This window comes from Eschrichtius robustus, chromosome 21 (genome assembly GCF_028021215.1).
Source record: "Eschrichtius robustus isolate mEscRob2 chromosome 21, mEscRob2.pri, whole genome shotgun sequence".
NCBI lineage: Eukaryota > Metazoa > Chordata > Mammalia > Artiodactyla > Eschrichtiidae > Eschrichtius > Eschrichtius robustus.
In genome coordinates this window covers 23,930,219-23,953,093 of record NC_090844.1, presented here as the reverse complement: position 1 = coordinate 23,953,093, position 22,875 = coordinate 23,930,219, and the positions used below count along the sequence as shown (strand labels likewise).

Below are 22,875 nucleotides of genomic sequence, written 5' to 3'. Positions count from 1 at the left end.
AGCACTATTCAGAATAGCCAAGACATAGAAACAATCTAAATGTCCATCACCAGATGAAAGGATAAAGAAGATGTCGTACTTATACACAATGGAATATTACTAAGCCATAAAAAAAGAATGAAATAATGCCACTTGCAGCAACATGGATGGACCTAGAGATTATCATACTAACTGAAGTAAGTCAGAAAGAGAAAGACAAATACCATATGATATCACTTATATGTGGAATCTAAAAATATGACACAGGGGACTTCCCTAGCAGTCCAGCGGTTAAGACTTTGCCTTCCAATGCAGGGGGTGTGGGTTCAATCCCTGCCAGGAAGCTAAGATCCCGCATACCTGGGCGCCAAAAAATCAAAACATGAAGCAGAAGAAATATTGTAACAAATTCAATAAACACTTTAAAAATGGTCCACATCAAAAACAATCTAAAAAAAAAAAGTAAAATAAAAATATGACACAAATGAACCTATCTACAAAAGAGAAACAGACTCACAGACACAGAGAACAGACTTATGGTTGCTGGGGGGATGGATTGGGAGTTTGGGATTAGCAGATGCAAACTGCTATATAGAGAATGGATAAACAACAGGCCCTATTGTATAGCACAGGGAACTATATTCAACATCCTGTGATAAATCATAATGGAAAAGACTGTATATATATAAATATATATATATAAAACTGAATCACTTTGCTGTACAGTAGAAATTAACACATTGTAAATCAACTATAGTTCAATAAAATAAAACTTTTTTATAAAGTAAAGAAAAGAAAAAGAAAATTGTGTTTTAGTAGACTCTTCTACAAGTGAAATGACATCTCTCATATATTTACCCTCATAGCAACAGGTATATCCACCCCAGATGAATTCTCTGTACTATTCCCCTGCCATAAACTGCCCCCTTTTTTTTTTCTTTTTTTGGTTGGGGGATATTTTGCCACTTAGAACCCTTCCAAACAGCACCAAGAAGGCATGTTAAATTCAACATTTACTTTTTCTATCAGAGAGCTAACTAGAGGAGGAGAAAGAATAAAGGCAATAGATTTCTGGGGAAAGGAAGGACGAACCCCAGGTAAACAGGATTTTGAGAGAAAGGCAATCCAGTGGATTAGAAGTTAGATTCATTCATAGACAATTTCCCACGGAGGGAGATGACTTGAACTGAAAAAAGCCAGCGCGGTGAAGTGCAGTGAAGACGGTGGCTGCCTCCACAGATACGTCAGCTACTTGGGGAGGATATTTGGGTGACTTTCTACGTTTCTGAACCCTAGGGCTGGCACTGCTAGCCAGTGGAAACATGAGTGTCAGCAGCACTAAGCAGGTTTAATTCGCTCAAGGAGTCTCGTGTTAAAAGCAACTCAAGAAAGTGTTTCAAATATTTTCTTAATTTGGAAGCTCTGCTTAGTGTAAAGCTTGACAAGAGAAGGGCTGAGATTCAAAATTACTGATAACAACTTCTAACAATAGAAAATTATAACATACTCATTTACAAAGCTTATATTCTTAATATGCCTTAACACCAGATTCACATGTATATCACATTTATAAGAATATAAATTGTATAACAAATGATACATTTATCCAGACATTTCAGGAGCAATTCTGAGCCCATGAGACACACTGTACTTTAATTTTTGCTAAACTAATCTTTTATATATGTGGAAAAAATTCATTCAGGTACCAGATTCTTTCATGTTTAACTTCCCCCTTTGTTTTGCTTTTGGAAAACTCCCTAAAAGTCCATTTGGCTGTTTTTGATCACTTTAAAAATGGTGGAAATGTTTGTTTGCGGGAAAAAAAAGACACATGAATTTTTATACTCATAACTAAAAATCGCTTTGTTTTTAATAACATTGGCATGTACTAAATTTAGTTGTAGATGAGGAATAAGACCTTATTTAAAGAAAGTCAATTTTGAGTACCTGTATTTGTAAATGTTAAAAAAATTTATTTCTGTACAGACCCAATGCAGTGTGCTACCTTTATTTAAGTACATTACTGTCCTTTTGCCTGTGTTTACTGTAAGCATGACTCAGTGATGACTTGCTTCTGTAAACCACAAAATTTGAAAAGTACATTATCTGAGTCAATATGAATTTTTAAAAATAATTAGATATGAATTTATGAGACTAGGTTGTAGATCTTCACAATACTTCTGGCTAATGGAGAAGCAAGAAAAGGGTCACCTTAATGATCAAATTTGAATTACAGAATTCTTCATTATTAAGAGATCATCAGTTTTATCACTTAATAAATATACAGTAGCTTGAACCAGTGACTATCAGTGTGCTGTCAAATACAGGACTGCTATTTGATAAGTGCAGACAACATTAAGTGAGTACTTCTTATCATTCCCAGTGGCTTGAAGGTGAGTGGAAATTGAGACATGCCTGTCTTTCCAGAACTGTGACTTGCTTTCTTTTTATTTTATTACTGCCTGACCTTGGTGGGAAACAGTATCATACAGTTACTTGGTGATGATGGCAGGCAAAGCCCAGGCATACCTCTCTCCCAGAGGACCAGAGCCCATAGGAGAGAAGCCCAGGAATGAGGGCCCCCGGTGTTGATGAGAGAGACCTTGAAAGACCTGGTACCCAAGAGTGCCCTCCCCCTGGAGAGCCTGACGGAGGTGCCACTGTCTCATTTGGAAAATAATTTCATTCGCAAACAGCTTTTGCTTTTAGAAAATGCATCATTTTGAGCAAATTTTTGCCTAGTTGCAACATCCAGCCTTCAGCCCTATTCCACACCACACCACCCATACTGTATCTTCAGATTGTGTATCTTTTAAAAAATATATACATATTTATTTATTTGGCTGCGCCGGGTCTTAGTTGCGGCATGCGGGACCCAGCTCCCTGACCAGGGATGGAACCCAGGCCCCCTGCACCGGGAGCACTGAGTCTCAACCACTAGACCACCAGGGAAATCCCCAGATTGTGTATCTTTTTAAAAGCTACCTCTGGGAATTGTCCTTTCACTGCTGTGGGCCTGGTTCAATCCCTGGTCAGGGTACTAGGATCCTGCAAGCCCTGCGACGCTGCAAAAAAAAAAGAATTCCAGGATCAGACACACTAAAAAGAAGAGCCTAAAGGCTACCTCTTTAACCATGAACTTGTAGCCCACTAAAAAATTCCCAGAGTTTCTATCTTTTTAATCAAAGTTGATATTATGTTCATTCTCCCATTGCCTACCCTTTGTCTGTTTTAAGATAAGGTGTGTATTTGTTCTATTATATTTTATGTTTTGGATTTTTAATCTATCAATCTCAGCTATCGAGATAATATTGAATCCTAGTACTTCCTAAGATTAGAAAGAAATCCACATTTATTGAAGCTCTCTCCTGGGCGTTTCACTTCTGCTGTGTAGTTTAATTCTTGCAAAGCCTCTAGAAGGTATTCGCACATTACTGAGACTCGGAGAAGGAAATCGAAGCTCACAGAAGCTCCTGCAGCTGGTGAGTGGGTGTGTGGACGCCTGGGTGACACCCTCCAATGGGTCAGCAGTCCCTTGCAAGGTGGGTCAATCATAAACATGATAAAGTGGTCTTCCAGGCTAACAAAAACAATTCAATGGACAGGACTAGGGACAGACACTTCACAGTGGGGATCCCTCTTCAGGCTCATACAGGGCCAACAGCCCACTCAGGTTGTTCAATCATCCATGGAACCCACCACCTCCACGTGGAGCCCACGTATCTCCTCTGACCAAGAGACCCTGAGAGATTTTGTTATACATCTATCACAAATCATGGTAACACAGTACACAGCCTTCCCTTATTTTTTAAAATTAATCTCAATTATTTATTTATCTTTTGGGCATGGCATGTGGGATCTTTGTTCCCGGACCAGGGATCGAACCCGGGTCCTTGGCAATGAGAGCACAGTGTCCTAACCACTGGACCACCAGGGAATTCCCTAAAATCAATCTTTAAAAAAATCTTTTTGAATAACTGAAGCTAGTTTGGTTGTATCTTTCACTTGTTCCTTTTCTCAGTGTTTACTTACCGTCTGTTTTTCATCAATTTTTAGGGTTTGCTGGGAATCAAAATCAAACAAATTCTGGTCTACGTTCTCTGGAATACATTTTTCTTCCCTTGTTGAATTTTTGCACATTTGGTTGCTATCTGTTTTAAGTGTGTAAATGATTACTGAGAATGGCTCAGATTACATTTTTATACAACCATTGGATGTACTTCATGTTGTGTTTTTTTAAAATTGAGGTATAATTGACATATAACATTATATTAGTTTCAGGTGTACAATATAGTGGTTTGATATTTGTATACATGATGAAATGACCAGCACAGTGAGGCTTGTTAACATCTGTCACTATACATAGTTTAAGAGTTTTTTTTCTTGCGATGAGAACTTTTAAGGTCTACTCTCTTAGCAACTTTCAAATATGCAGTACTGTATTATTTGTTTTTAATAAATTTATGTATTTTATCTTTGGCTGCGTTGGGTCTTTGTTGCTGTGTGTGGGCTTTTCTCTGGTTGTGGCGAGCAGGAGCTACTCTTCGTTGCGGTACTCGGGCTTCTCACTGCAGTGGCTCCTCTTGTTGCAGATCACAGGCTCTAGGTGCGCGGGCTTCAGTAGTTGTGGCACGTGGGCTTCAGTAGTTGTGGCACGTGGGCTCAGTAGTTGTGGCGCACGGGCTTAGTTGTTCCGCGGCATGTGGGATCATCCCAGACCAGGGCTCGAACCTGTGTCCCCTGCACTGGCAGGCGGATTCGTAACCACTTCGCCACCAGGGAAGTCCCTGGGGATTTTTTAAAAAATATTCCACATGTAAGTGACATCATGCGGTATTTGTCTTTCTCTGTCTGACTTATTTCACTTAGCCTAGTAGCCTCTAGGTCCATCCTTGTCACAAATGGCAAGATCTCATTGTGTTTTATGGCTGAGTGGTATTCCATTGTATCTATATACCACATTTTCTTTATCCATTCCTCTGCTGATGGGCACTTAGGTTGTTTCTGTATCTTGGCAATTTTAAATAATGCTTCAGTGAACATGGGGGTACATATATCTTTTTGAATTCATGTTTTTGTTTTCTTTTGAAAAATACCCAGATGCTGAATCATATGGTAGTTCTATTTTTAGTTTTTTAAGGAACCTCCATATTGTTCTCCATAGTGGCTGCACCAATTTACATTCCCACCAACGGTGCATGAGGGTTTCCATTTCTCATGTTGCTTTGATGTTAAAGTGACAAAGTTTTCATATTAGAAGTGTCTCTGCTATTCTTGGTCCCATTAGAAAGCCATTTTTCTCTTGTAATACTATTTTAATGCCCAGGGTTTTTTTGTTTTTTGCTTTTTGGTTTTTTTTTTTTTTACTGACTTCAGGGTTATCTCTCTATAAACAGAGTCCAGGACTTTCCTCTTACTCTTTCGTTGGAGATATTCAGAACTGAACTAAGTGTCAGTGAACCTCTGAGAGTCATGGCTGTTGTGCTCAGTCTTCCACAAAACCCTAGAGTGTGAGTCAAGTTCAAATTCAAGGGCAGATTTACCATTCTTCTTTGCAATCTCAAGTACACGGGTGATTTCTCTTCCAACTTTCTTGTCATGTAAGTGTGCACAAAAAGCCAGTGAGACGAAACAGCAAAGGACTGGCGTTTTGCTTTCCAAACATCTGAGGGTTAGGTGAGTCTGTAGACTGCTCAGCCAGGTTGCGCAGCGTGGGGCTGCCACCGAAGGACCTGCTGGTCCAGATGGATTCACTTAAGGGGCCGTAATCACTTCTCTGCTCCCTTGTTTCAGCACGGCTCTTCCTGCATTCCCGACAGCACTTAGCTCTACCTAATGGACAGAATGTGATTCCCAGATGATGCCACCTCATAAATCCAACCTACCGACCATACATTAACATCTTCAGCGGGCACAGAACCTATGGCGTGCTCATTCCAGGAGTCTTACATTTTAAGATAAAGCAGTTGCCCTCGCAGGGAATTTGAACAACTTTAGAGCAAATCCGGTTTCCTTTACTATTTCCACAGGTGTGGGTTGGGGTGACCCTGCTCAACTAAGAGAACTCCCCATCGGCAGGACCAGTGGGAGGCTTGTCTGTAGCCATGAAGTCGGCTTGCCTCTGTGTCATCTGGAAAGGTTGCCAGGAAGCCTTGACCAAGGAGAGGAGAGTGTACGTGCTGCCTTGAATGAGGGCAGAAATAGCCCAATTATAGGAAAGTTCTTAGAGCCAGATACCTGTTCACTCAGTGCATTGAGCGCCTAAAATAAACAGTTCTGCTCTAAGCTCCAGAGAGGGCGTTAAAATATACACGATGGGCAACTTCCCTGGCTGTCCAGTGGTTAAGACTCCAAGCTGCCACTGCAGGGGGCACAGGTTCAATCCCTGGTCAGGGAACTAAGGTCCTGCAGGCCGTGTGGCACAGCCAAAAAAAAGATAATAATTAAAAACTAAAAAAGTAAAAAATAAATAAATAAAATATATGTGATGGGCTCCGACTGAAAGACGAGTTTAAGCTTGCCCTTTGGTTTTGGAGTTATGCTTTGAGTTTGGCAGCGTGCTAGGTACGTCTTTACCTTCTTCCATGTGGTAGTCTCTCAGCCTTCAGCTATTGGGGTAGATATAGTTTCCCTGAGAAGCCCACCCTGAGCACCTTATCTGAAGTAGTCTCCTCCCTCCTTCCACCCCTGTGTATCGCATCACTTTGCTTATTTACTTCATGGCACAGACCACAATTTATGTTATTTCATTTTTTAAAAAAATAAATTTATTTATTTTTGGCTGTGTTGGGTCTTTGTTGCTGCGCAGGCTTTCTCTAGTTGCGGCGAGCGGGGGCTACTCTTCGTTGCGGTGAGTAGGCTTCTCATTTCAGTGGCTTCTCTTGTTGCGGAGCACGGGCTCTAGGCGCGTGGGCTTCAGTAGTTGTGGCACGTGGGCTCAGTAGTTGTGGCTCGCGGGCTCTAGAGCGCAGGCTCAGTAGTTGTGGTGCACAGGCTTAGTTGCTCCGCGGCACGTGGGATCTTCCCAAACCAGGGCTCGAACCCGTTTCCCCTGCATTGGCAGGTGGATTCTTAACCACTGCACCACCAGGGAAGTCCCAGACCACAATTTATAATCTGATATTTGTTTACCTGCATGTGTATTTTCTGTCTCATATACTTGTTTATTATCTCACTATCTCAGGGACCCTCTGTTTGTTTTTTTCTTTCTACAGTATCCCCAATACGTAGCACACAATGCCTAATTGGTACTTAGTAGGTTCTTAATAAATAATGAATTAATAAGTGAATCCATCCATTCAGTAGCTAGCACTACTGAAATTCAATGATGAGATCCCTTATTTTTTTAAAGCTTTCTATTTAGTTGTTATAAAGTTGCATATATTTTATTATAAGATTTTATTCGTCATACTTGTAAACTGGTTTGGGACAAGTTGCTCAAACCCCAACTCCAATGCCTACCAATAGACTTAAAGTTTTTTTCAGACGTGGTGGTATTATATGTATTAGCTCTCCCAATTCTCTTAAATCCCGATGTGTTTGCTCCTATTACAGCGGCGCCAATGTTATCAGACTGACCTCTCCGTTGGCAAGAGCTATGGTGTCTCCAGTGAGTATTCACACTGAGGGCAGGGAAGGAGGGGTGAGTAAAATGATCCAAGGAGTTTGGGGAGAAAATACTAGAACTTTTGTTTATGTACTTTTACTTACAGATAAGAAAGAAATTAAGCTTTATGAATATTTAATATGTTTTGACAGTAGTCCATGTATAAATCTGTACATTAACAAACAGACATTAGGGGTACATGTTCAATTTTTTAAACGATGAGTTTCTCAATTTGAAAAGTGTAAGGGACTTCACTGTTGGTCCAGTGGTTAAGACGCCATGCTTCCACTGCAGGGGGGTGCGCAGGTTTGATCCCTGGTCGGGGAACTGAGATTCCACATGGCCAAAAGATAAAATAAAATAAAAAGCGTAGAAGCCAGTAGACCACAATATCATGTTAATGTAAGTTTCTTAAAGGCACAATTGTTTGTTTGATTAATGAGGTCAAAAATCACAGATGCTTCTCAGTTCAGGATAATTCACTTTCCATTGGAAGAAATGAAAGCATTAGGTTGCACCTCTGGCCTGTCTGTAGTTCTCCACAACATCACTTTGTAAACACTTAGGATCAGTCCTAGGAAAACAACTCAAGTGGAAGCCTCACTGACAGTGGGTCAGTAGAATTATCTTAGTTTATGAAGGGCAGAATATTCTATTTTTACCATATGCTTTTCCCTCAGGGCTTCATGAGTCAGAGAAACTGTGTCTGTTCCCGAGTTGATGCGTAATCCTGCTTGAGTTGATGAAGGTCAAACCGGAGGGTCATTTATGTGATGGGAACTTACATGCTTCGCTTGCATACCTCTGGTGGCGTGGGACTCACTGCCTCTTGAACGACTCTACTCCTCATATTGACTTGAACTCTGCTCTTCCATAACTTCTGTCCATAGGTCTTCCCAACCCTCCAAACAAGCCCAACCCTCTTCCACATGAATGCTTCCCAAGGGCTGGAAGAGAGCTTCTTGGGTCTCTGATAGGTTTTTCTGCTTCAGGCCAGATATTCCTAGGCTTTCCAAGCTTTTCCCAAATTCCATGGTCTTTAGAAACCACACACCCTACTTATCCTCCTCGAAATGAGCTCTGGTTTATCCGTCTCCCCTGCAGTGTGGTGCCCAGAGCTATGTGTAATTACAGAGAGATGGCCTAGCGAGTATAGGCCAGGCACCCTCCCCCGCCTTGCTCTGAACACTGTGTTTGTATCACGTACATGAGCGTGGAGCTGGCTCTTCTTGCAGACACATTACGTTGCAGACACACGCTGAGACTCGGGATTAGGAAATCCCCTCTCTCCTCACCAGGAACAAAAGTGAATGATGGATCCTTTTTTCATGGCACTCTGGACTTCAGAGGGAAAAATATGCTATAAATTTAGAGCACTAGCTATTTGCAACATTCTGCTGGCTTCTGATCCTTATCGATGAGCACGCAGACTGATTTATGTGGGCAGCCAGAGTGTACATACTCTTTTGCATTCTTCTCTTTTCTCTTGCGATTCTCTTACGTGTGCATTTCGATCTATCAACAGAATCTGTAAACTCGATTCCCTTTAAGAGCAACATAACATTCCATTGTCTTAATGTACCATAGTTCGCATAACCTTTTCTCAATGTGGGGCATTGGGTCACACCCCATTTTTCCACCTCTGTGAATGGTGTTACCGTAAACCTGTCTGTGCTGTTTGCTTTCTTTTCTCTTTTGCATATTACCCTGAGGTATATTCCACAGTGGGACGATTGGGTCAAAGTGTATGAACACTTTTATAGCTCTCTTTATATACTGCCAGGCTGATCTCCAGAGGGGATGGATATTTTTCAAAAGTGCCAAATAAGACAATGGGGCCTGCAGAGATTGTAGCTTAACTGGAAAGGTTGGTCCTGCATGTTGCCTCAAGTCCCCTTTCCAGTCCCCTTTCCAGCACCAGTGATCGAAACGTGAGGGAGGGGACTCTAGGAAGACCAGCACCCTTTGTACCCAGAAGTGTTTACCCAGAAGTGCATTTGCTTCTTTCCTCTGAGGGGATTTGTGTCTTCTGAGAAGAGGTTGCACAGCCTGACCTAGGCTCTAATCCCAGTTTTACCACCCCTCACTGTGTGCTCTTAGACTAGTCCCCTAACCTCTCTGAGCCTGATTCCTTCCTCCTCTGTGCAGAGGTTAAATGATAGTCCTTACTCAGAGGGCTTTGAGAAGGTCTGGGCTCTTGTTATTACCTATGACTCGCTTGGTGTGAAGGCTCTGTGTGTTTCCTCCTTCTTTGTACTGCTAGGGGCCAGCTCTGTGCTTGTCCCGTGGTTGAGGGCAGTAAATGTCTGTTGTGGAATGCATGGATGGTCTTCACCCATGATCTCGCTTCTAGGTGTTCAGAAACTGGAAAAACATAATGGGAAATTTTATGAGGTATTATGTCTTTAACATGTAAAGAAAGGCCCCCACTTGAATGTTTGTAGGATGTGCCGGGTTTGGGGCCTGTGATTTGGTTTTCTCACCAATTCTAATACGTTGCTGCAGGAAGAGCATCTCCAGTTTTTCAAGACCTCCAGAGGTATAAGAGCTTGTAGATGAGATGGGCTGAAAGCTTAGGGAGAGAGGTCAGAGATAGCTCCTCGTTTTAGAGAAAGGTACTCACGGAGAAGGGCCTGGGTCTCTGGGTCTCCGGGGCTGTTTGCAGCACCCCCGAGTCTCTGAGAGGGGTTGAGAGGATTACAACCTGCCTTGCATCTCTTCAGTCTTCTTCCCGTTCCTGCTGAGAAGTGAAAAGATGCTTCTGCATGTAGCCCGCCTCCACTGGGTAGACATTTCTTCCATTCTCCGACGGTCTAGGTTAATGGTGACCACAAATGCTTGCTACCTCTCCCACTGAGAGGCGGCATCTTGTGCCTCTAACCTTGGAACTGGCCTGGCCTTAGTGACTTGCTCGACCAGTAGAATGCTACACAAGTGACGTTCTAGAACTTCTGGGGTAAAGACATAAGAAGTTTTACAGCTTCCACTCAGGTCTCTTGGAACACTTTCTCTGGGAGCCCTGAGCCACCGTGTAAGAGGTTGACTGCCCGGAGACTTCCATGCCAGGAGGTCTCATGAACATGCCCCGGTCAGCAGTTCCAGCCAAGCCCACCAGGCTCTGGGCATGTGAGTGGTGGAGTGAAGCCATGGACCCTCCAGATGAGGCCTCCGCCAGCTGACTCCTGAGTTGGTGCCACATGAAGCAGAAAAATTGTCCAGTTGAACTTTCCCGAATTCCTGACCCACAGAGTCATGAGACAGACTGTTCTTTTAACCTGCTAAGTCCTGGGAAAATTTATTATGCAGCAACGGGTAAGAGAACACCAGGGCTACCTGGGCTGAGCTGAGCCTCAGCTCTGCTTCATTCCCTTCCCTCAGCTCCACGCAGCAGAAGCGACACCGGGATCTGTGATCTCGCTTCTCCCTCTTTAGACTAAATATCAGAGGCCGTGCAGAAGTCACTGACGTCAGCCTTTCTATTTGACAGGATTCCCCCAATGTATTTTTGGCCTACAGTCTATTATTTATGATCCCTTGTTGAATTTTACAGTCAGATAGGACAGGGAGAGTAGGCAGTGTTCCAGAATCCCAGCTAAATGGACTTTTCTGCTGTATTTAAAGAGGAAATGACAAGGCAAAAATCTCTAGAGCGCTTCCTGTTATACTAGTGCCCCCTCTTATGTGTGGGGTGACTCGGTTCTCTGGCAGCCCTGTTCTCAGGGTCTCACATCCTAAATAAAGACCTGTTTAGAGCACCCAGATATTCAAGGAAGTCAGTACACATTCTTTTTTTTTTTTTTAACTTTTTAATTTTTAATTTTTTTGGCCTCACCATGAGGCACACAGGGTCTTAGTTCCCCAACCAGGGATTGAACCCCTGCCCCCTGCAGTGGAAGAGCAGAGTCCTAACCACTGAACCACCAGGGAAGTCCCCAGTATACCTTCTTGACTACGCTCATCCCTCTTCTGGTAACTCAGGAGATTTTGTTTACGTGTATTTTATTTGAATTTATTTAAACACTTCAGAAGGTTAAAAATGCACCTTCCCTTGCTGATGTTTCCACATACCCCATGGCGACGATTAGCAGGACCCAGACACGCAGGAGAATCCAAAATAATGAAACAATTGCCATTTCAGTTTTCAGGCTTCTCTGCTATGGCACGTCAATTATTAACTAAGAAATTAATCATTAAGGGCATTCATGAAATTGGCCCAACTGTCTCATTGGGCCACATTGCTCCTTACACAATGGAGCTGGTTAACTTCTGGCCTTCCATCCCTTTGCTAGCAACGCTGCTTCTCTGTGCTGTGTATTTTGAAGGGAGCCAACTCTTTTATTTCCATCTACTTCCGTGGCTGTACTAGTGACTGCTAGAGGCATCAAAACCAGCACTTCCTCTAACCTTCAACCCTTCTAAGCATATTCTCAAAGGTCAGTATTTCGGGCTTCCCTGGTGGTGCAGTGGTTGAGAATCTGCCTGCTAATGCAGGGGACACGGGTTCGAGCCCTGGTCTGGGAAGATCCCACATGCCGCGGAGCAACTAGGCCCGTGAGCCACAACTACTGAGCCTGCGCGTCTGGAGCCTGTGCTCCGCAACAAGAGAGGCCACGACAGTGAGAGGCCCGCACACCGCGATGAAGAGTGGCCCCCGCTTGTCGCAACTAGAGAAAGCCCTCGCACAGAAATGAAGACCCAACACAGCCAAAAATAAATATAAAAATAAATAAATAAATAAAATATTAAATATCCTGTGTCAGTAAGTTTACCATTTAAAAAAAAAAAAGTCAGTATTTCTATAGTGATTGATTTTTTCTTCATTCAATTATTTTTTGCCATCCATGCATTTATTTACTTATTCAATAAGAATTGACTTAATACTTGAAATGTGCCAGATACTGGGCTAGCCATCTGGGTTGGAAGAGGAAGAACACATGGCTCTCCTTTACAGGGGCTCACTGTGCTTAATAGATGCTCAATAAACAGGTGCTGAATAAGTAACCCCTCTTCGAGAGCCCATGCTGGGAATTCTTGCTGGGGAAACTGAAGCTCTGAGTAAGTAACGAGCACAAAGCTGGGCAATAACAAGGCAGGAAGGAACAAAGGCGTGTCTGACTCTGCATGCTGACCACATCACTGTATTCCTTTCCTCTCCTGCTCTGCTCTTCCTGGTCCTTCCACTGCAGTTAGTCATACATTGATTCAAAGTCTGAGACTTCGATCCCCTGGATTCTACCACACTGTCTCCTGGCTTCAAGGCAATGGTTATGAGAGGATCCTACTGCCAATTACAGAGCATTCTCTACTAATCTGTTATGGGAAAGCAACAACTGTATTTCAGTGAAAACAAAAGATGGCTCAGAAGAAATTTTAGCCCAGGAAAGATGCGAAGGCCCTCTCAGAGGGCAAGATAAAGCCAACCCTTATCTTTGGAGCTAGCGAGTTGGTTGGCACTGAAAGCTTGCTCAGGGTTACTGTCACGTGAGGAGCCTGGAAGTCCTGAAGCCCAGGGCATGACTGTACTGAGCACAGACCTTGGAGACCTTGAAACAGAACAGTCTGAAACCCAGCTGATTCAATAGCATTAAGGGCATTGCTGTTAACTCTACACCTCACCCAATCTATTTTAACATCACTCAATTCTTTCTTCAGAGCCTTTTTTCCTTCTTCCATTCTGATCATAGACATCGCCAATCAAGGCCAAGGTTTCAGAAGACAGGTGAATAGAATGGGGCAGTAACCGAAGCAATTCCCAGAGGCAGTTACTAAAGAAGGTTCACATGTCAAACATCTGTCATGGCTCACTTTCAAACTGTGGTTTGGCTGCCCAGGAGGCAGGAAGTAATACACAACTCCAAGGTGGCAGATGAGAAAGTTGCCTGAGTTTCAGAATAGAGACTGGAGACCCCATCTAGCAGACCTGCTGGACATTCAGCCTTGGTGAGTGGTGTTGACCCTGTTGTCTACTCTATGTGGGCTCTGAACCTTGCCCTGCCCTTTGCCCACATCTTTGGTTTCCCTCTCAAGAAGCACCCAGCTGCTTTCTACTTTGGATTCCTGGTCTTAACTCTGTACTAACAGGCAGGTATTAGAATGGAAGGAGCTTCACTGGTCCAGTCTATGCTGATGCTGACCTGCTCTCTCACCCAATAACTGAAACCTTTGCCGTTCTTCTGCCATCTCTCTTGCTGATGATGGCTACCAGTTGTCAAGGGCTCCCTCTCAACCTGTTCTCCATCTGATGTCCTGTACCCCATCCTTCAACTCCCCAGGGCACATGAATAACATCTTGCTGTGGCAATATGGTGAATCATCACAAACTGGTCTGAACCAAGTTGATTAAGAAATATTAGACTTATGGAGGAAAAAGAGCTTGTGCCTAGGAACAAAATCATGTTTTTAATGAGAAAAAAATAGGACATAAAATTGTACCACGTAGCATAGACTTAAGTTATTATGCTTAGTAACTTAGACTTAAGAAGTTACTTAGAAGAAATAACAATCTTTAATGCATATGTGCCTAACAACAGAGCACCAAAATACGTGAAACAAAACTGATAGAATGTAAGGAGAAATTGTAAGGAGATGAATCCACTATCATAGTTGGAGGATTAAACAACCCTCTATCAGAAATGGACAAATCCATGAAGCAAAAAAATCAGTAAAGACATAGCTGAACTCAATAGCACCATCAATCAACTGGATATAATAGACATCTATAGACTACTTCATCCAAGTACAATGGAGTATACATTCTTCTCAAGCTCACATGGAACCTTTGCCAAAATAGACCACCTTCTGGGCCATAAAACACACTTTAACAGCTGCAAAAGAAGAGAAATCATACAATGTCTGCTTTCAGACCACACTGGAATTAAACTAGAAATAAGAACAAAAAGACAGTTGGAAAATCCCAAATACTTGAATATTAAGTACACATTTAAACAACACATGGTTCAAAGAAGAAATCTGGGCCCTGGAGCCTGAGGGGAGGGCGGCCTCACTGAGGCTGCTGGCTCTGGAGGGGCCCCAGCAGGCGAAGCTGCAACAGTCCTGGGGACTGCGGGCTGGTTGTTTCAACAAGTAACTTAAAGACAAAATGGAAAAACAAGGAGGTTTGTGCCTGAGATCATGTTGATGAGAAACCAGGGATGGCCACCTTGTCCCAGATCATTCATCCTGGGTTAAGCCAGCTGCCATGTCATGAGGACACTCAAGCAGCCCTAAGGAGAGATCCATGTGGCAAGGAACTGAGGCGTCCTACCTACAGCCACATACTTCTAAATATTTTCAGAACATTTGTATGAATTTTCATCCTCAGCAGCAGTGAATGAGATTCAAGGATTATACACATTCTTGTCAAACTTGATAATACCTGTCATTTTCATTTGAATTTTGTGGTTGTACTGGTGATGATGGGGTGCCGTGCGAGATATGACTTCATTAAACAGAATAGGTCAGGAGCCTTGGTCTCCATATCCCTGTTTAAAAAGTGTTATCACATGTCTGCCAGAAAGAATTGCTGATGACACTGGAAAAAATTGAGAGTTATCCTTAACAATTAAGGGTTTTTCAGCAACATGGATGGACTTAGAGATTGTTATGCTGAGTGAAGCAAGTCAGACACAGAAAGACAGATATCATGTGATATTGCTTATGTGCGGAATGTAAAAAAAAAAAAACGGTAGAAAAGAACTTATTTACAAAACAGAAATAGAGTCATGGATATAGAAAACAAACTTATGGTTACCAGGGGTTAAGTGGGGGAGGGATAATTTAGGAGAATGGGACTGACATATACACATTACTATATATAAAATAGATAAGTATTGGTATGGACCTGCTGTATAGCACAGGGAACTCTACTCAATGCTCTGTACTAGCCTATATGGGAAAAGAATCTTAAAAAAAAACAAGGGTTTGAGGAGTATATAATAAATATATATGTGCAAAACTTTTAACATGAAAGGAAAAATAAATTAACCCTGTGGTCCCTGTTATGGTATAAACATTTTGTACCTCTAATTTTCAAATTTTGAAACCCAGCTCCCTTGTTGATGGTATTAGGAGGTGGGGCTTTAGGGAGGTGATTAGGTCATGAGGCCAGAGACCTCAAATATGGAATTAGTGACCTAATAAATGTAGCACATAAAAGATCTTATGCCCATTACATCATTTAATTACAGAGCCAGAAGACCCACATTATGAACCAGAAATTTGGCCCTCACCAGACACTAAGTTAGCTGGCAACTTTTTTTTTTTTTAAATAAATAAACTAATTTTTTTTAAAAAAAGAGGAAATCTGAAGACAAATTTTAAAATACTTTGAACTAAATGAAAATGAAAATACAACTTAAACTATGTGGGATGCAGAAAAAGCAGTGTTTAGAGGGAAAGGTTTAGCATTAAATGAATACATTAGAAAAGAAGAAAAATCTAAAATCAATAATGTAAGCCTTAGGAAACTTAGGAAACTAGTGAAAGGAGAGCAAATTAAATCCAAAGAGAGCAGAAGAAAATAAATAAAAATTAGAGCAGAAATCAATGATATTGAAAACAAGAAATCAACAGAGAAAACTGACAAGACCAAAAGTTTGTTCTTTGAAAAGATCAGTAAATTGATAAGCCACTAACCAGGCTAACTAAGAAAACAAGAGAGAAGACACAAATGACTAACATCAGAAGTGAAAAAAAAGGATGCCATGGACATAAAAAGGCTAGTAATGGAATATTATGAACAACTCTATGCCCACAAACGTGATAACCTAGATGAAATAGATCTACTCCTTGAAAGACACAATCTGCCAAAACTCACAGTAGAAGAAATAGACAATTTGAATAGACCTATATCTGATTTTTAAAATGAATCAACAATTAATAACTTTCCAAATCAGAAAGCACTAGGCCCATATGGATTCACTGGGGCAATTCTACCAAACGTTTAAGAAAGAATGTATACTCATTCTCTACCATCTCTTCTAGAAGATAGAAGCAAAGGCAATACTTCCTAACTTATACTATGAGCCCAGCATTACTCTAATACCAAAACCAGACAAAGACATTACAAGAAAAGAAAACTACAGACCAAGATCTCTCATGAACATAGATGGAAAAAATCCTCAGCAAAATATTAGCTAGTCAAATCCAGCAATGTATAGTAAGAATTATACACCATAACCAAGGGGGATTTATTCCAGCTATGCAAGGCTCATTCAATTAATGTAATCCATCACATCAACAGGCTAAAGGAGAAAAATCACGTGATCATATCGATAGATGCAGAAAAAATATTTGACAAAATCCAACACCCATGCGTGGTAAAAACTTTCAGCAAGCTAGGAATAGAGCAGGAACTTCCTCAATTTGATAAAGAACATCTACAGAAAAACTATGCCTAATATAACAAATGGTGAGAAACTACATTCTTTCCTGCTAAGATCAGAAACAAGGCAAGGATATTTTCTCCCACCATTCCTTTTAAACACTGTATTGCAAGTCCTAGCTAATGCAACAAGACAAGAAAGGGATATAAAAGGGATACAGGTTGGAGTGCTCACTTCGGCAGCACATATAATAAAATTGGAACGATACAGAGAAGATTAGCATGGCCCCTGCGCAAGGATGGGCACGCAAATTCGTGAAGCGTCCATATTTAAAAAAAAAAAAAAGGTATACACGTTGGGAAGAAATAAATAAAACTGTCTTTGTTTGAAGATGACATGACTGTCTATGTAGAAAATCTGAAAGAATCGACCAAAAAAACCCTGGAACTAAAGTTGGGTGATTATAGCAAGGTTGCAGGATACAAGGTTAAAATACAAAATTCAATCACTTTCCTATATATCAGTAATTTGAAATAAAAAACAATACCATTTAAATTAGCACCCCCGGGCTTCCCTGGTGGCGCAGTGATTGAGAATCTGCCTGCCAATGCAGGGGACACGGGTTCGAGCCCTGGTCTGGGAAGATCCCACATGCTGCGGAGCAACTAGGCCCGTGAGCCACAACTACTGAGCCTGTGCGTCTGGAGCCTGTGCTCTGCCACGAGAGGCCGTGACAGTGAGAGGCCCGTGCACCACGATGAAGAGTGGCCCCCGCTTGCTGCAACTAGAGAAAGTCCTCGCACAGAAACGAAGACCCAACACAGCCAAAATTATTAATTAATTAATTAATTAATTAAAAAAAATTAGCACCCCCAATAATGACATACTTAGGTATAAATCTCAAATAACATGAACAAGATCTATGTGAGGAAAACTACAAAACTCTGATGAAAGAAATAAAAGAAATGAATAAATGAAGAGCTATTCAATATTCACAGATAGGAAGACTCAACATTGTCAAGAGGTCAGTTCTTTCCAACTTGATGTATAGATTCAATGCAATCCCAGTCAAAATCCCAGCAAGTTGTTTTGTGGATATTGACAAACTGATTCTAAAGTTAATATGGTGAGGCAAAAGATCCAGAATAGCCAACACAATATTGAAGGAGAAGAACAAAGTCAGAGGACTGACACGAACTGACTTCAAGACAGTAATCAAGATAGGCTTTTATTGGCAAAAAAATAGACTAATAGATCAATAGAACAGAACAGAGAACCCCGAAATAGACCCACATAAATATAGTCAATTCATCTTTGACAGAGCAGTAAAGGCAATACAATGGAGAAACGATAGTCTTTTCAACAAATGGTGCTGCAACAACAGACATCCACATAAAAACAAAAAACAAACAAGCAAAAAACAAAAAAAAAAGAAAGGAAAAAAAAAGAATCTGCACACAGACCTTACACCCATCACAAAATTAACTCAAAATGGAACATAAACCTAAATGTGAATGCAAAACTATAAAACTCTCCTACAAGATAACAGAGGGGAAAATCTAGATGACCTTTGTTATGGCAATGACTTTTTAAATACAACACCAAATGTATGTTCTATGAAAGAAGTAACTGATAAGCTGGATTTCATTAAAATAAAAAAAAAACTTCTGCTCTGTAAAAGACTCAGTCAAGAAAATGAGAAACCAAGCCACAGAATGTTATAAAATATTTGCAAAAGACATCTCATAAAAGGATCGTTATCTAGAATATACAAAGAACACTTAAAACTCAACAATAAGAAAATGAACAACCTAATTTTAAAATGGGCAAAATATCTGAACAGACACATCACCAAAGAAGGTATAAAGATGGAAAATGAGCATGCAAAAAGATGCTCAACATCATATGTCATTAGGGAAATGCAAATTGAAACAACAGTGAGATATGACTACACACCTATTCGAATGAAAAAAATCCCAAACTCTGACAACATCACCTATTGGTGAGGATGTGGAGCAACAGGAACTCACGTTCATTGCTGGTGGGAATACAAAATGGTACAGCTACTTTGGAAGACGGTTTGGCAGTTTCATACAAAACCACATATACTCGTACTACACAATCCAGCAATCATGCTCCTTGGTATCTACCCAAATGAGTTGAAAACTTCTGTCCACACAAAAACCTGCACCCAGATGTTTATAACATCTTTGTTCATAACTGTAAAAACTAGAAGCAATCAAGATGTCCTTCAATAGGTGAATGGTTAAAAAAACTATGGTACATTACACAATGGAATATTATTCACTACTAAAAAAGAAATGAGTTACCAAGCCCTGAAAAGGTATGGAGGAAACTTAAGTGCATATTACTAAACGAAAGAAGCCAATCTATAAAAGCTATATACTATATGATTCCAACTATATGACATTCTGGAAAAGTCAAAACTATGGAGACAGTAGAATGTTCAGGGGTTAGAGGAGGAAGGGATGAATAGACGGGGCACAGAGGATTTTTAGGACAGTGAAACTATTCTGTTTAACACTATAAAAGGGGGGGTGTGTCATTATACATTTGTGAAAACTTGTAGAATGTACAACACCAAGGGGGAACCCTAATGTAAACTGTGGACTTTAGGGGATAATGATGTCAGTATAGGTTCATCAGTTGTATCAAATACACCACTGTGGTGCAGGATGTCAACAGTGTGGGAGCCTGTGCATATGTGGGGGTAGGGGAATAAGGGAACTCTGTGTACCTTCCTGTCAGTTTTGCTGTGAACCTAAAACTGCTCTGAAAAATAAAGACTATTTAGAAACAAACAAGAAAACCCAAAACATCAAATGAAGCAGGACATAAAATAGGATAGCATAACATAAACTCAGACTGGAGAAAAGGAGACTAAAATGTTAATAGTGACTACTATCTCTGGATAGTGGAATTATAGATTATTTTAATTTTATATTTTATTTTGTCTTCCAAATTCTCTATAAAGATTATGTACTACTTAGATAATCATAGAAATGAGAGGACCTAGAGATGATCATACTCAGTGAAGTAAGTCAGACAAAGACAAATATCATATGATATCACTTGTATGTGGAATCTAAAAAAATGATGCAAATGAGCTTATTTACAAAACAGAAACAGACTGACAGACATAGAAAACAAACTGATGGTTACCAAAGGGGAAAGGGGGGAGGGATAAATTAGGAGTATGGGAATAACAGATACACACTACTATATATAAAATAAACAGCAAGGACCTACTGTATAGCACAGGGAACTATATTCAATATCCTATAATAAACCATAAGGGAAAAGAATCTGAAAGAGAATATGTATATATTGATACATATATGTATAACTGAATCACTTTGCTCTACACCAGAAACTAACACAACACTGTAAATCAACTATCCTTCAATAGAAAAATAAATTTAAAGAAAGAATATGTATCACTTAGATAATCAGAAAAACAACAATATTTATTTTTAAATAACAGGAAATAAAAGAGTACAGACTTTGAACTTGGGACTGAATTCAAGCTGGGCTTCACCTCTTACTAGCTCTGTGACCCACAGATCTTTTAGCATTGCAAACCTCAGTTTCTGCATCTGTAAAATGAGGATAATAAAACCTACCCCACAGTGGTTTGCGTGTGTGCATCCGTGTGTGAGTGAAGCTAAAACTATACTAGGAAAATGAATGTGCAAGGCGCCTGAGGGATGCTCAATGTGGATTAATTTCTGAGCCCTTTAAGGATACTTGGGAGTTCATAGGTTCCAAGGAGATTTTGCTGGGCGTACACAGGCCTGTTGCGCACCCTTCTCCCTTTCCCACCCCAACATTCCTGATGAAACCAACAACCAGCCTGGGCAGCCCACCGCCCCAGGCGCTAAGCGTCTCCATTTTGGAGGAGAGAGGGGAGCCCTGGAAAGGAAGCTGGAGGAATCTTTTCTACTTTGAAAACCCCAGAAAGTGCAAGGCTCTGGAACGGGCTGACGTTTGTTCTTTTTATCCCTCTGCCATCCTTTAAACAAGACTCTGTGCTTCCTGTTCCAGCCTGAGGGAGAAGCCAAGGGTACACGTCACCAGAAAATAGCTGCGGGCCAAAGTCTTACATGAGGATTTGGATACAGAGTGGGCTTTTGACAGACAGGGAGGGGACCATTGCAGACCTGGGATGGGAGGAAGGGCGCCCAGGGCCCCAAGGACGACAGGAACAAAGGACTTAGTCTCCCAACAAGCCTGGGCCAAAGCAGGCGGAATTGGGCGAGTCGGGATCGGAAAACAACCCGACCCCCTCCAGCTAAGAGTTAGGTGTGGAATGTGAGAGGAAGGTGAATGGAATGTAATGAAGCGACTTCGGTTCTTATTCACATTCAGTTTGACTTTGAAGCATTCCAAACATGGTGGGAACAAAGCCTGTTTGGAGAGGATTGTTATCTGAGGACCGGGCAGGATGGAAGGGAAGGGGCGGGGGGGTGATGGCTGACAGCTCCAGAGAGCATTCCAACTTGCAGATAAGGGAAGCCAGAAGGTTAGGAATGATTCAATGGACGTCTACAGAACTGCTCGTTCCACTCCTGATGAAATGAGATAAATCAGAACTTTCGATGCTACGTGGGTCCTTTTGTAATGCTGGAATTGGTCAGTGGCTGTCAGATTTCAACTAAAGACGGTTCCTCTTACTCCAAATTTGAATTTCAGAAAACTTGCCTATTCTCTTTCACTTCTCTCATTTCCATTGGTAGGATAGGATTTTAAAAGCTAAGAAAATTCGAATTAAAGCTACCAGTGATGGTCATGTTACGGGGTCCGACCATGACAAGAGGGTGGCAATAGAGGACGATAAAATTCGCATAGGCACCTTTCAGCGATAAACTTGACTCCCTTGTCTTTGTCGCCTTACCTGCCTCCAGCCAAATTCCCTTTTGTCCCATGGGCTCTTCCTGTGCTAACGGGTACAAGCCATTTCTTGGAGTGGAAATGAGAGAAGATAGCGGCTAATGTACCCTCAGCGTCACATATGTTCACTGACCACCATGAGGGTATAAAGAGGCAGGGGACTCATTCCCTGCTTTCAGTGACCTTATACTGTGCTTCCGGGAAATGGAAGAATCTCCAGCGCTTTAAATGGATGGATTATGAGGTTATGCAGGACACCCATGAGAGGCGGATGGGTCATTTCTGACCCTACTGCGTCATTCCGCCGCTGACTCTCTCTCCTTGACCTCCCCGGCTCACTATATTAACCCACCAAAATGTTATTCTGGAGGAGAAAGCAGGGCCTTTGCACTTGCTGTTCTCTCTGCTGTAAAGCCCTTCCCCCAGATCTCAGCATGGCTCACCCCCTTACCCCTCACCTTTGGGCTTTTGCTCAAATGTCATCTTCACAATAAAGCTTTCTGATATGGGTTGAATTGTGTCCCTTTGAAAGACGTTGAAGTCCTAACCCCTAGTGCCTCTGAATATGACCTTATTTTGAAGTAAGGTCTTCGCAGACGATCCAGATAAAATGAAGTCATTCATTAGGGTGAAATCCTAAGCCAACATGACGGGTGTTCTTATAGAAAGGGGAAATTTACAAACAGAGACAGACACATACAAAGGGAAGGTGGTGTGAAGTCACAAGGAGAAGATAGCCATCTACCAGCCAAGGAACACCTGAGGTTACCAGAAGCCAGGAGAGAGACATGGAACTAATTCTCCCTCACAGCCTCAGAAGGAACAGACCCTACCAATACCTTGGTTTCAGAGGTCTGTGAGACAATACATTTCTCTTACTTAAGGCATTTATTTTGTGGTACTTTATTATATAGCAGCCCCAGGGAGCTAATATACCTTCCTTGAGCCACACTATTTAAAATTGCACTGTCTGTACCTCTTGTTTTCTCCAGAGTACTTATTACTGTCAAATACCCTCTATATGTAGCTGTTTACTTGTTCACTGGGGTATTTGTT

At 41.4% G+C, this 22,875-nt stretch overlaps 1 non-coding gene across 1 annotated transcript; it reads left to right on the top strand.

Moving 5' to 3' along the window:
* The first annotated feature begins 17,134 nt into the window (after window positions 1-17,134).
* On the top strand, window positions 17,135-17,242 carry LOC137756124 (U6 spliceosomal RNA). Its single transcript, XR_011072182.1, has one exon. It is a non-coding gene; the product is annotated as a U6 spliceosomal RNA (small nuclear RNA).
* The last annotated feature ends 5,633 nt before the right edge of the window (window positions 17,243-22,875 follow it).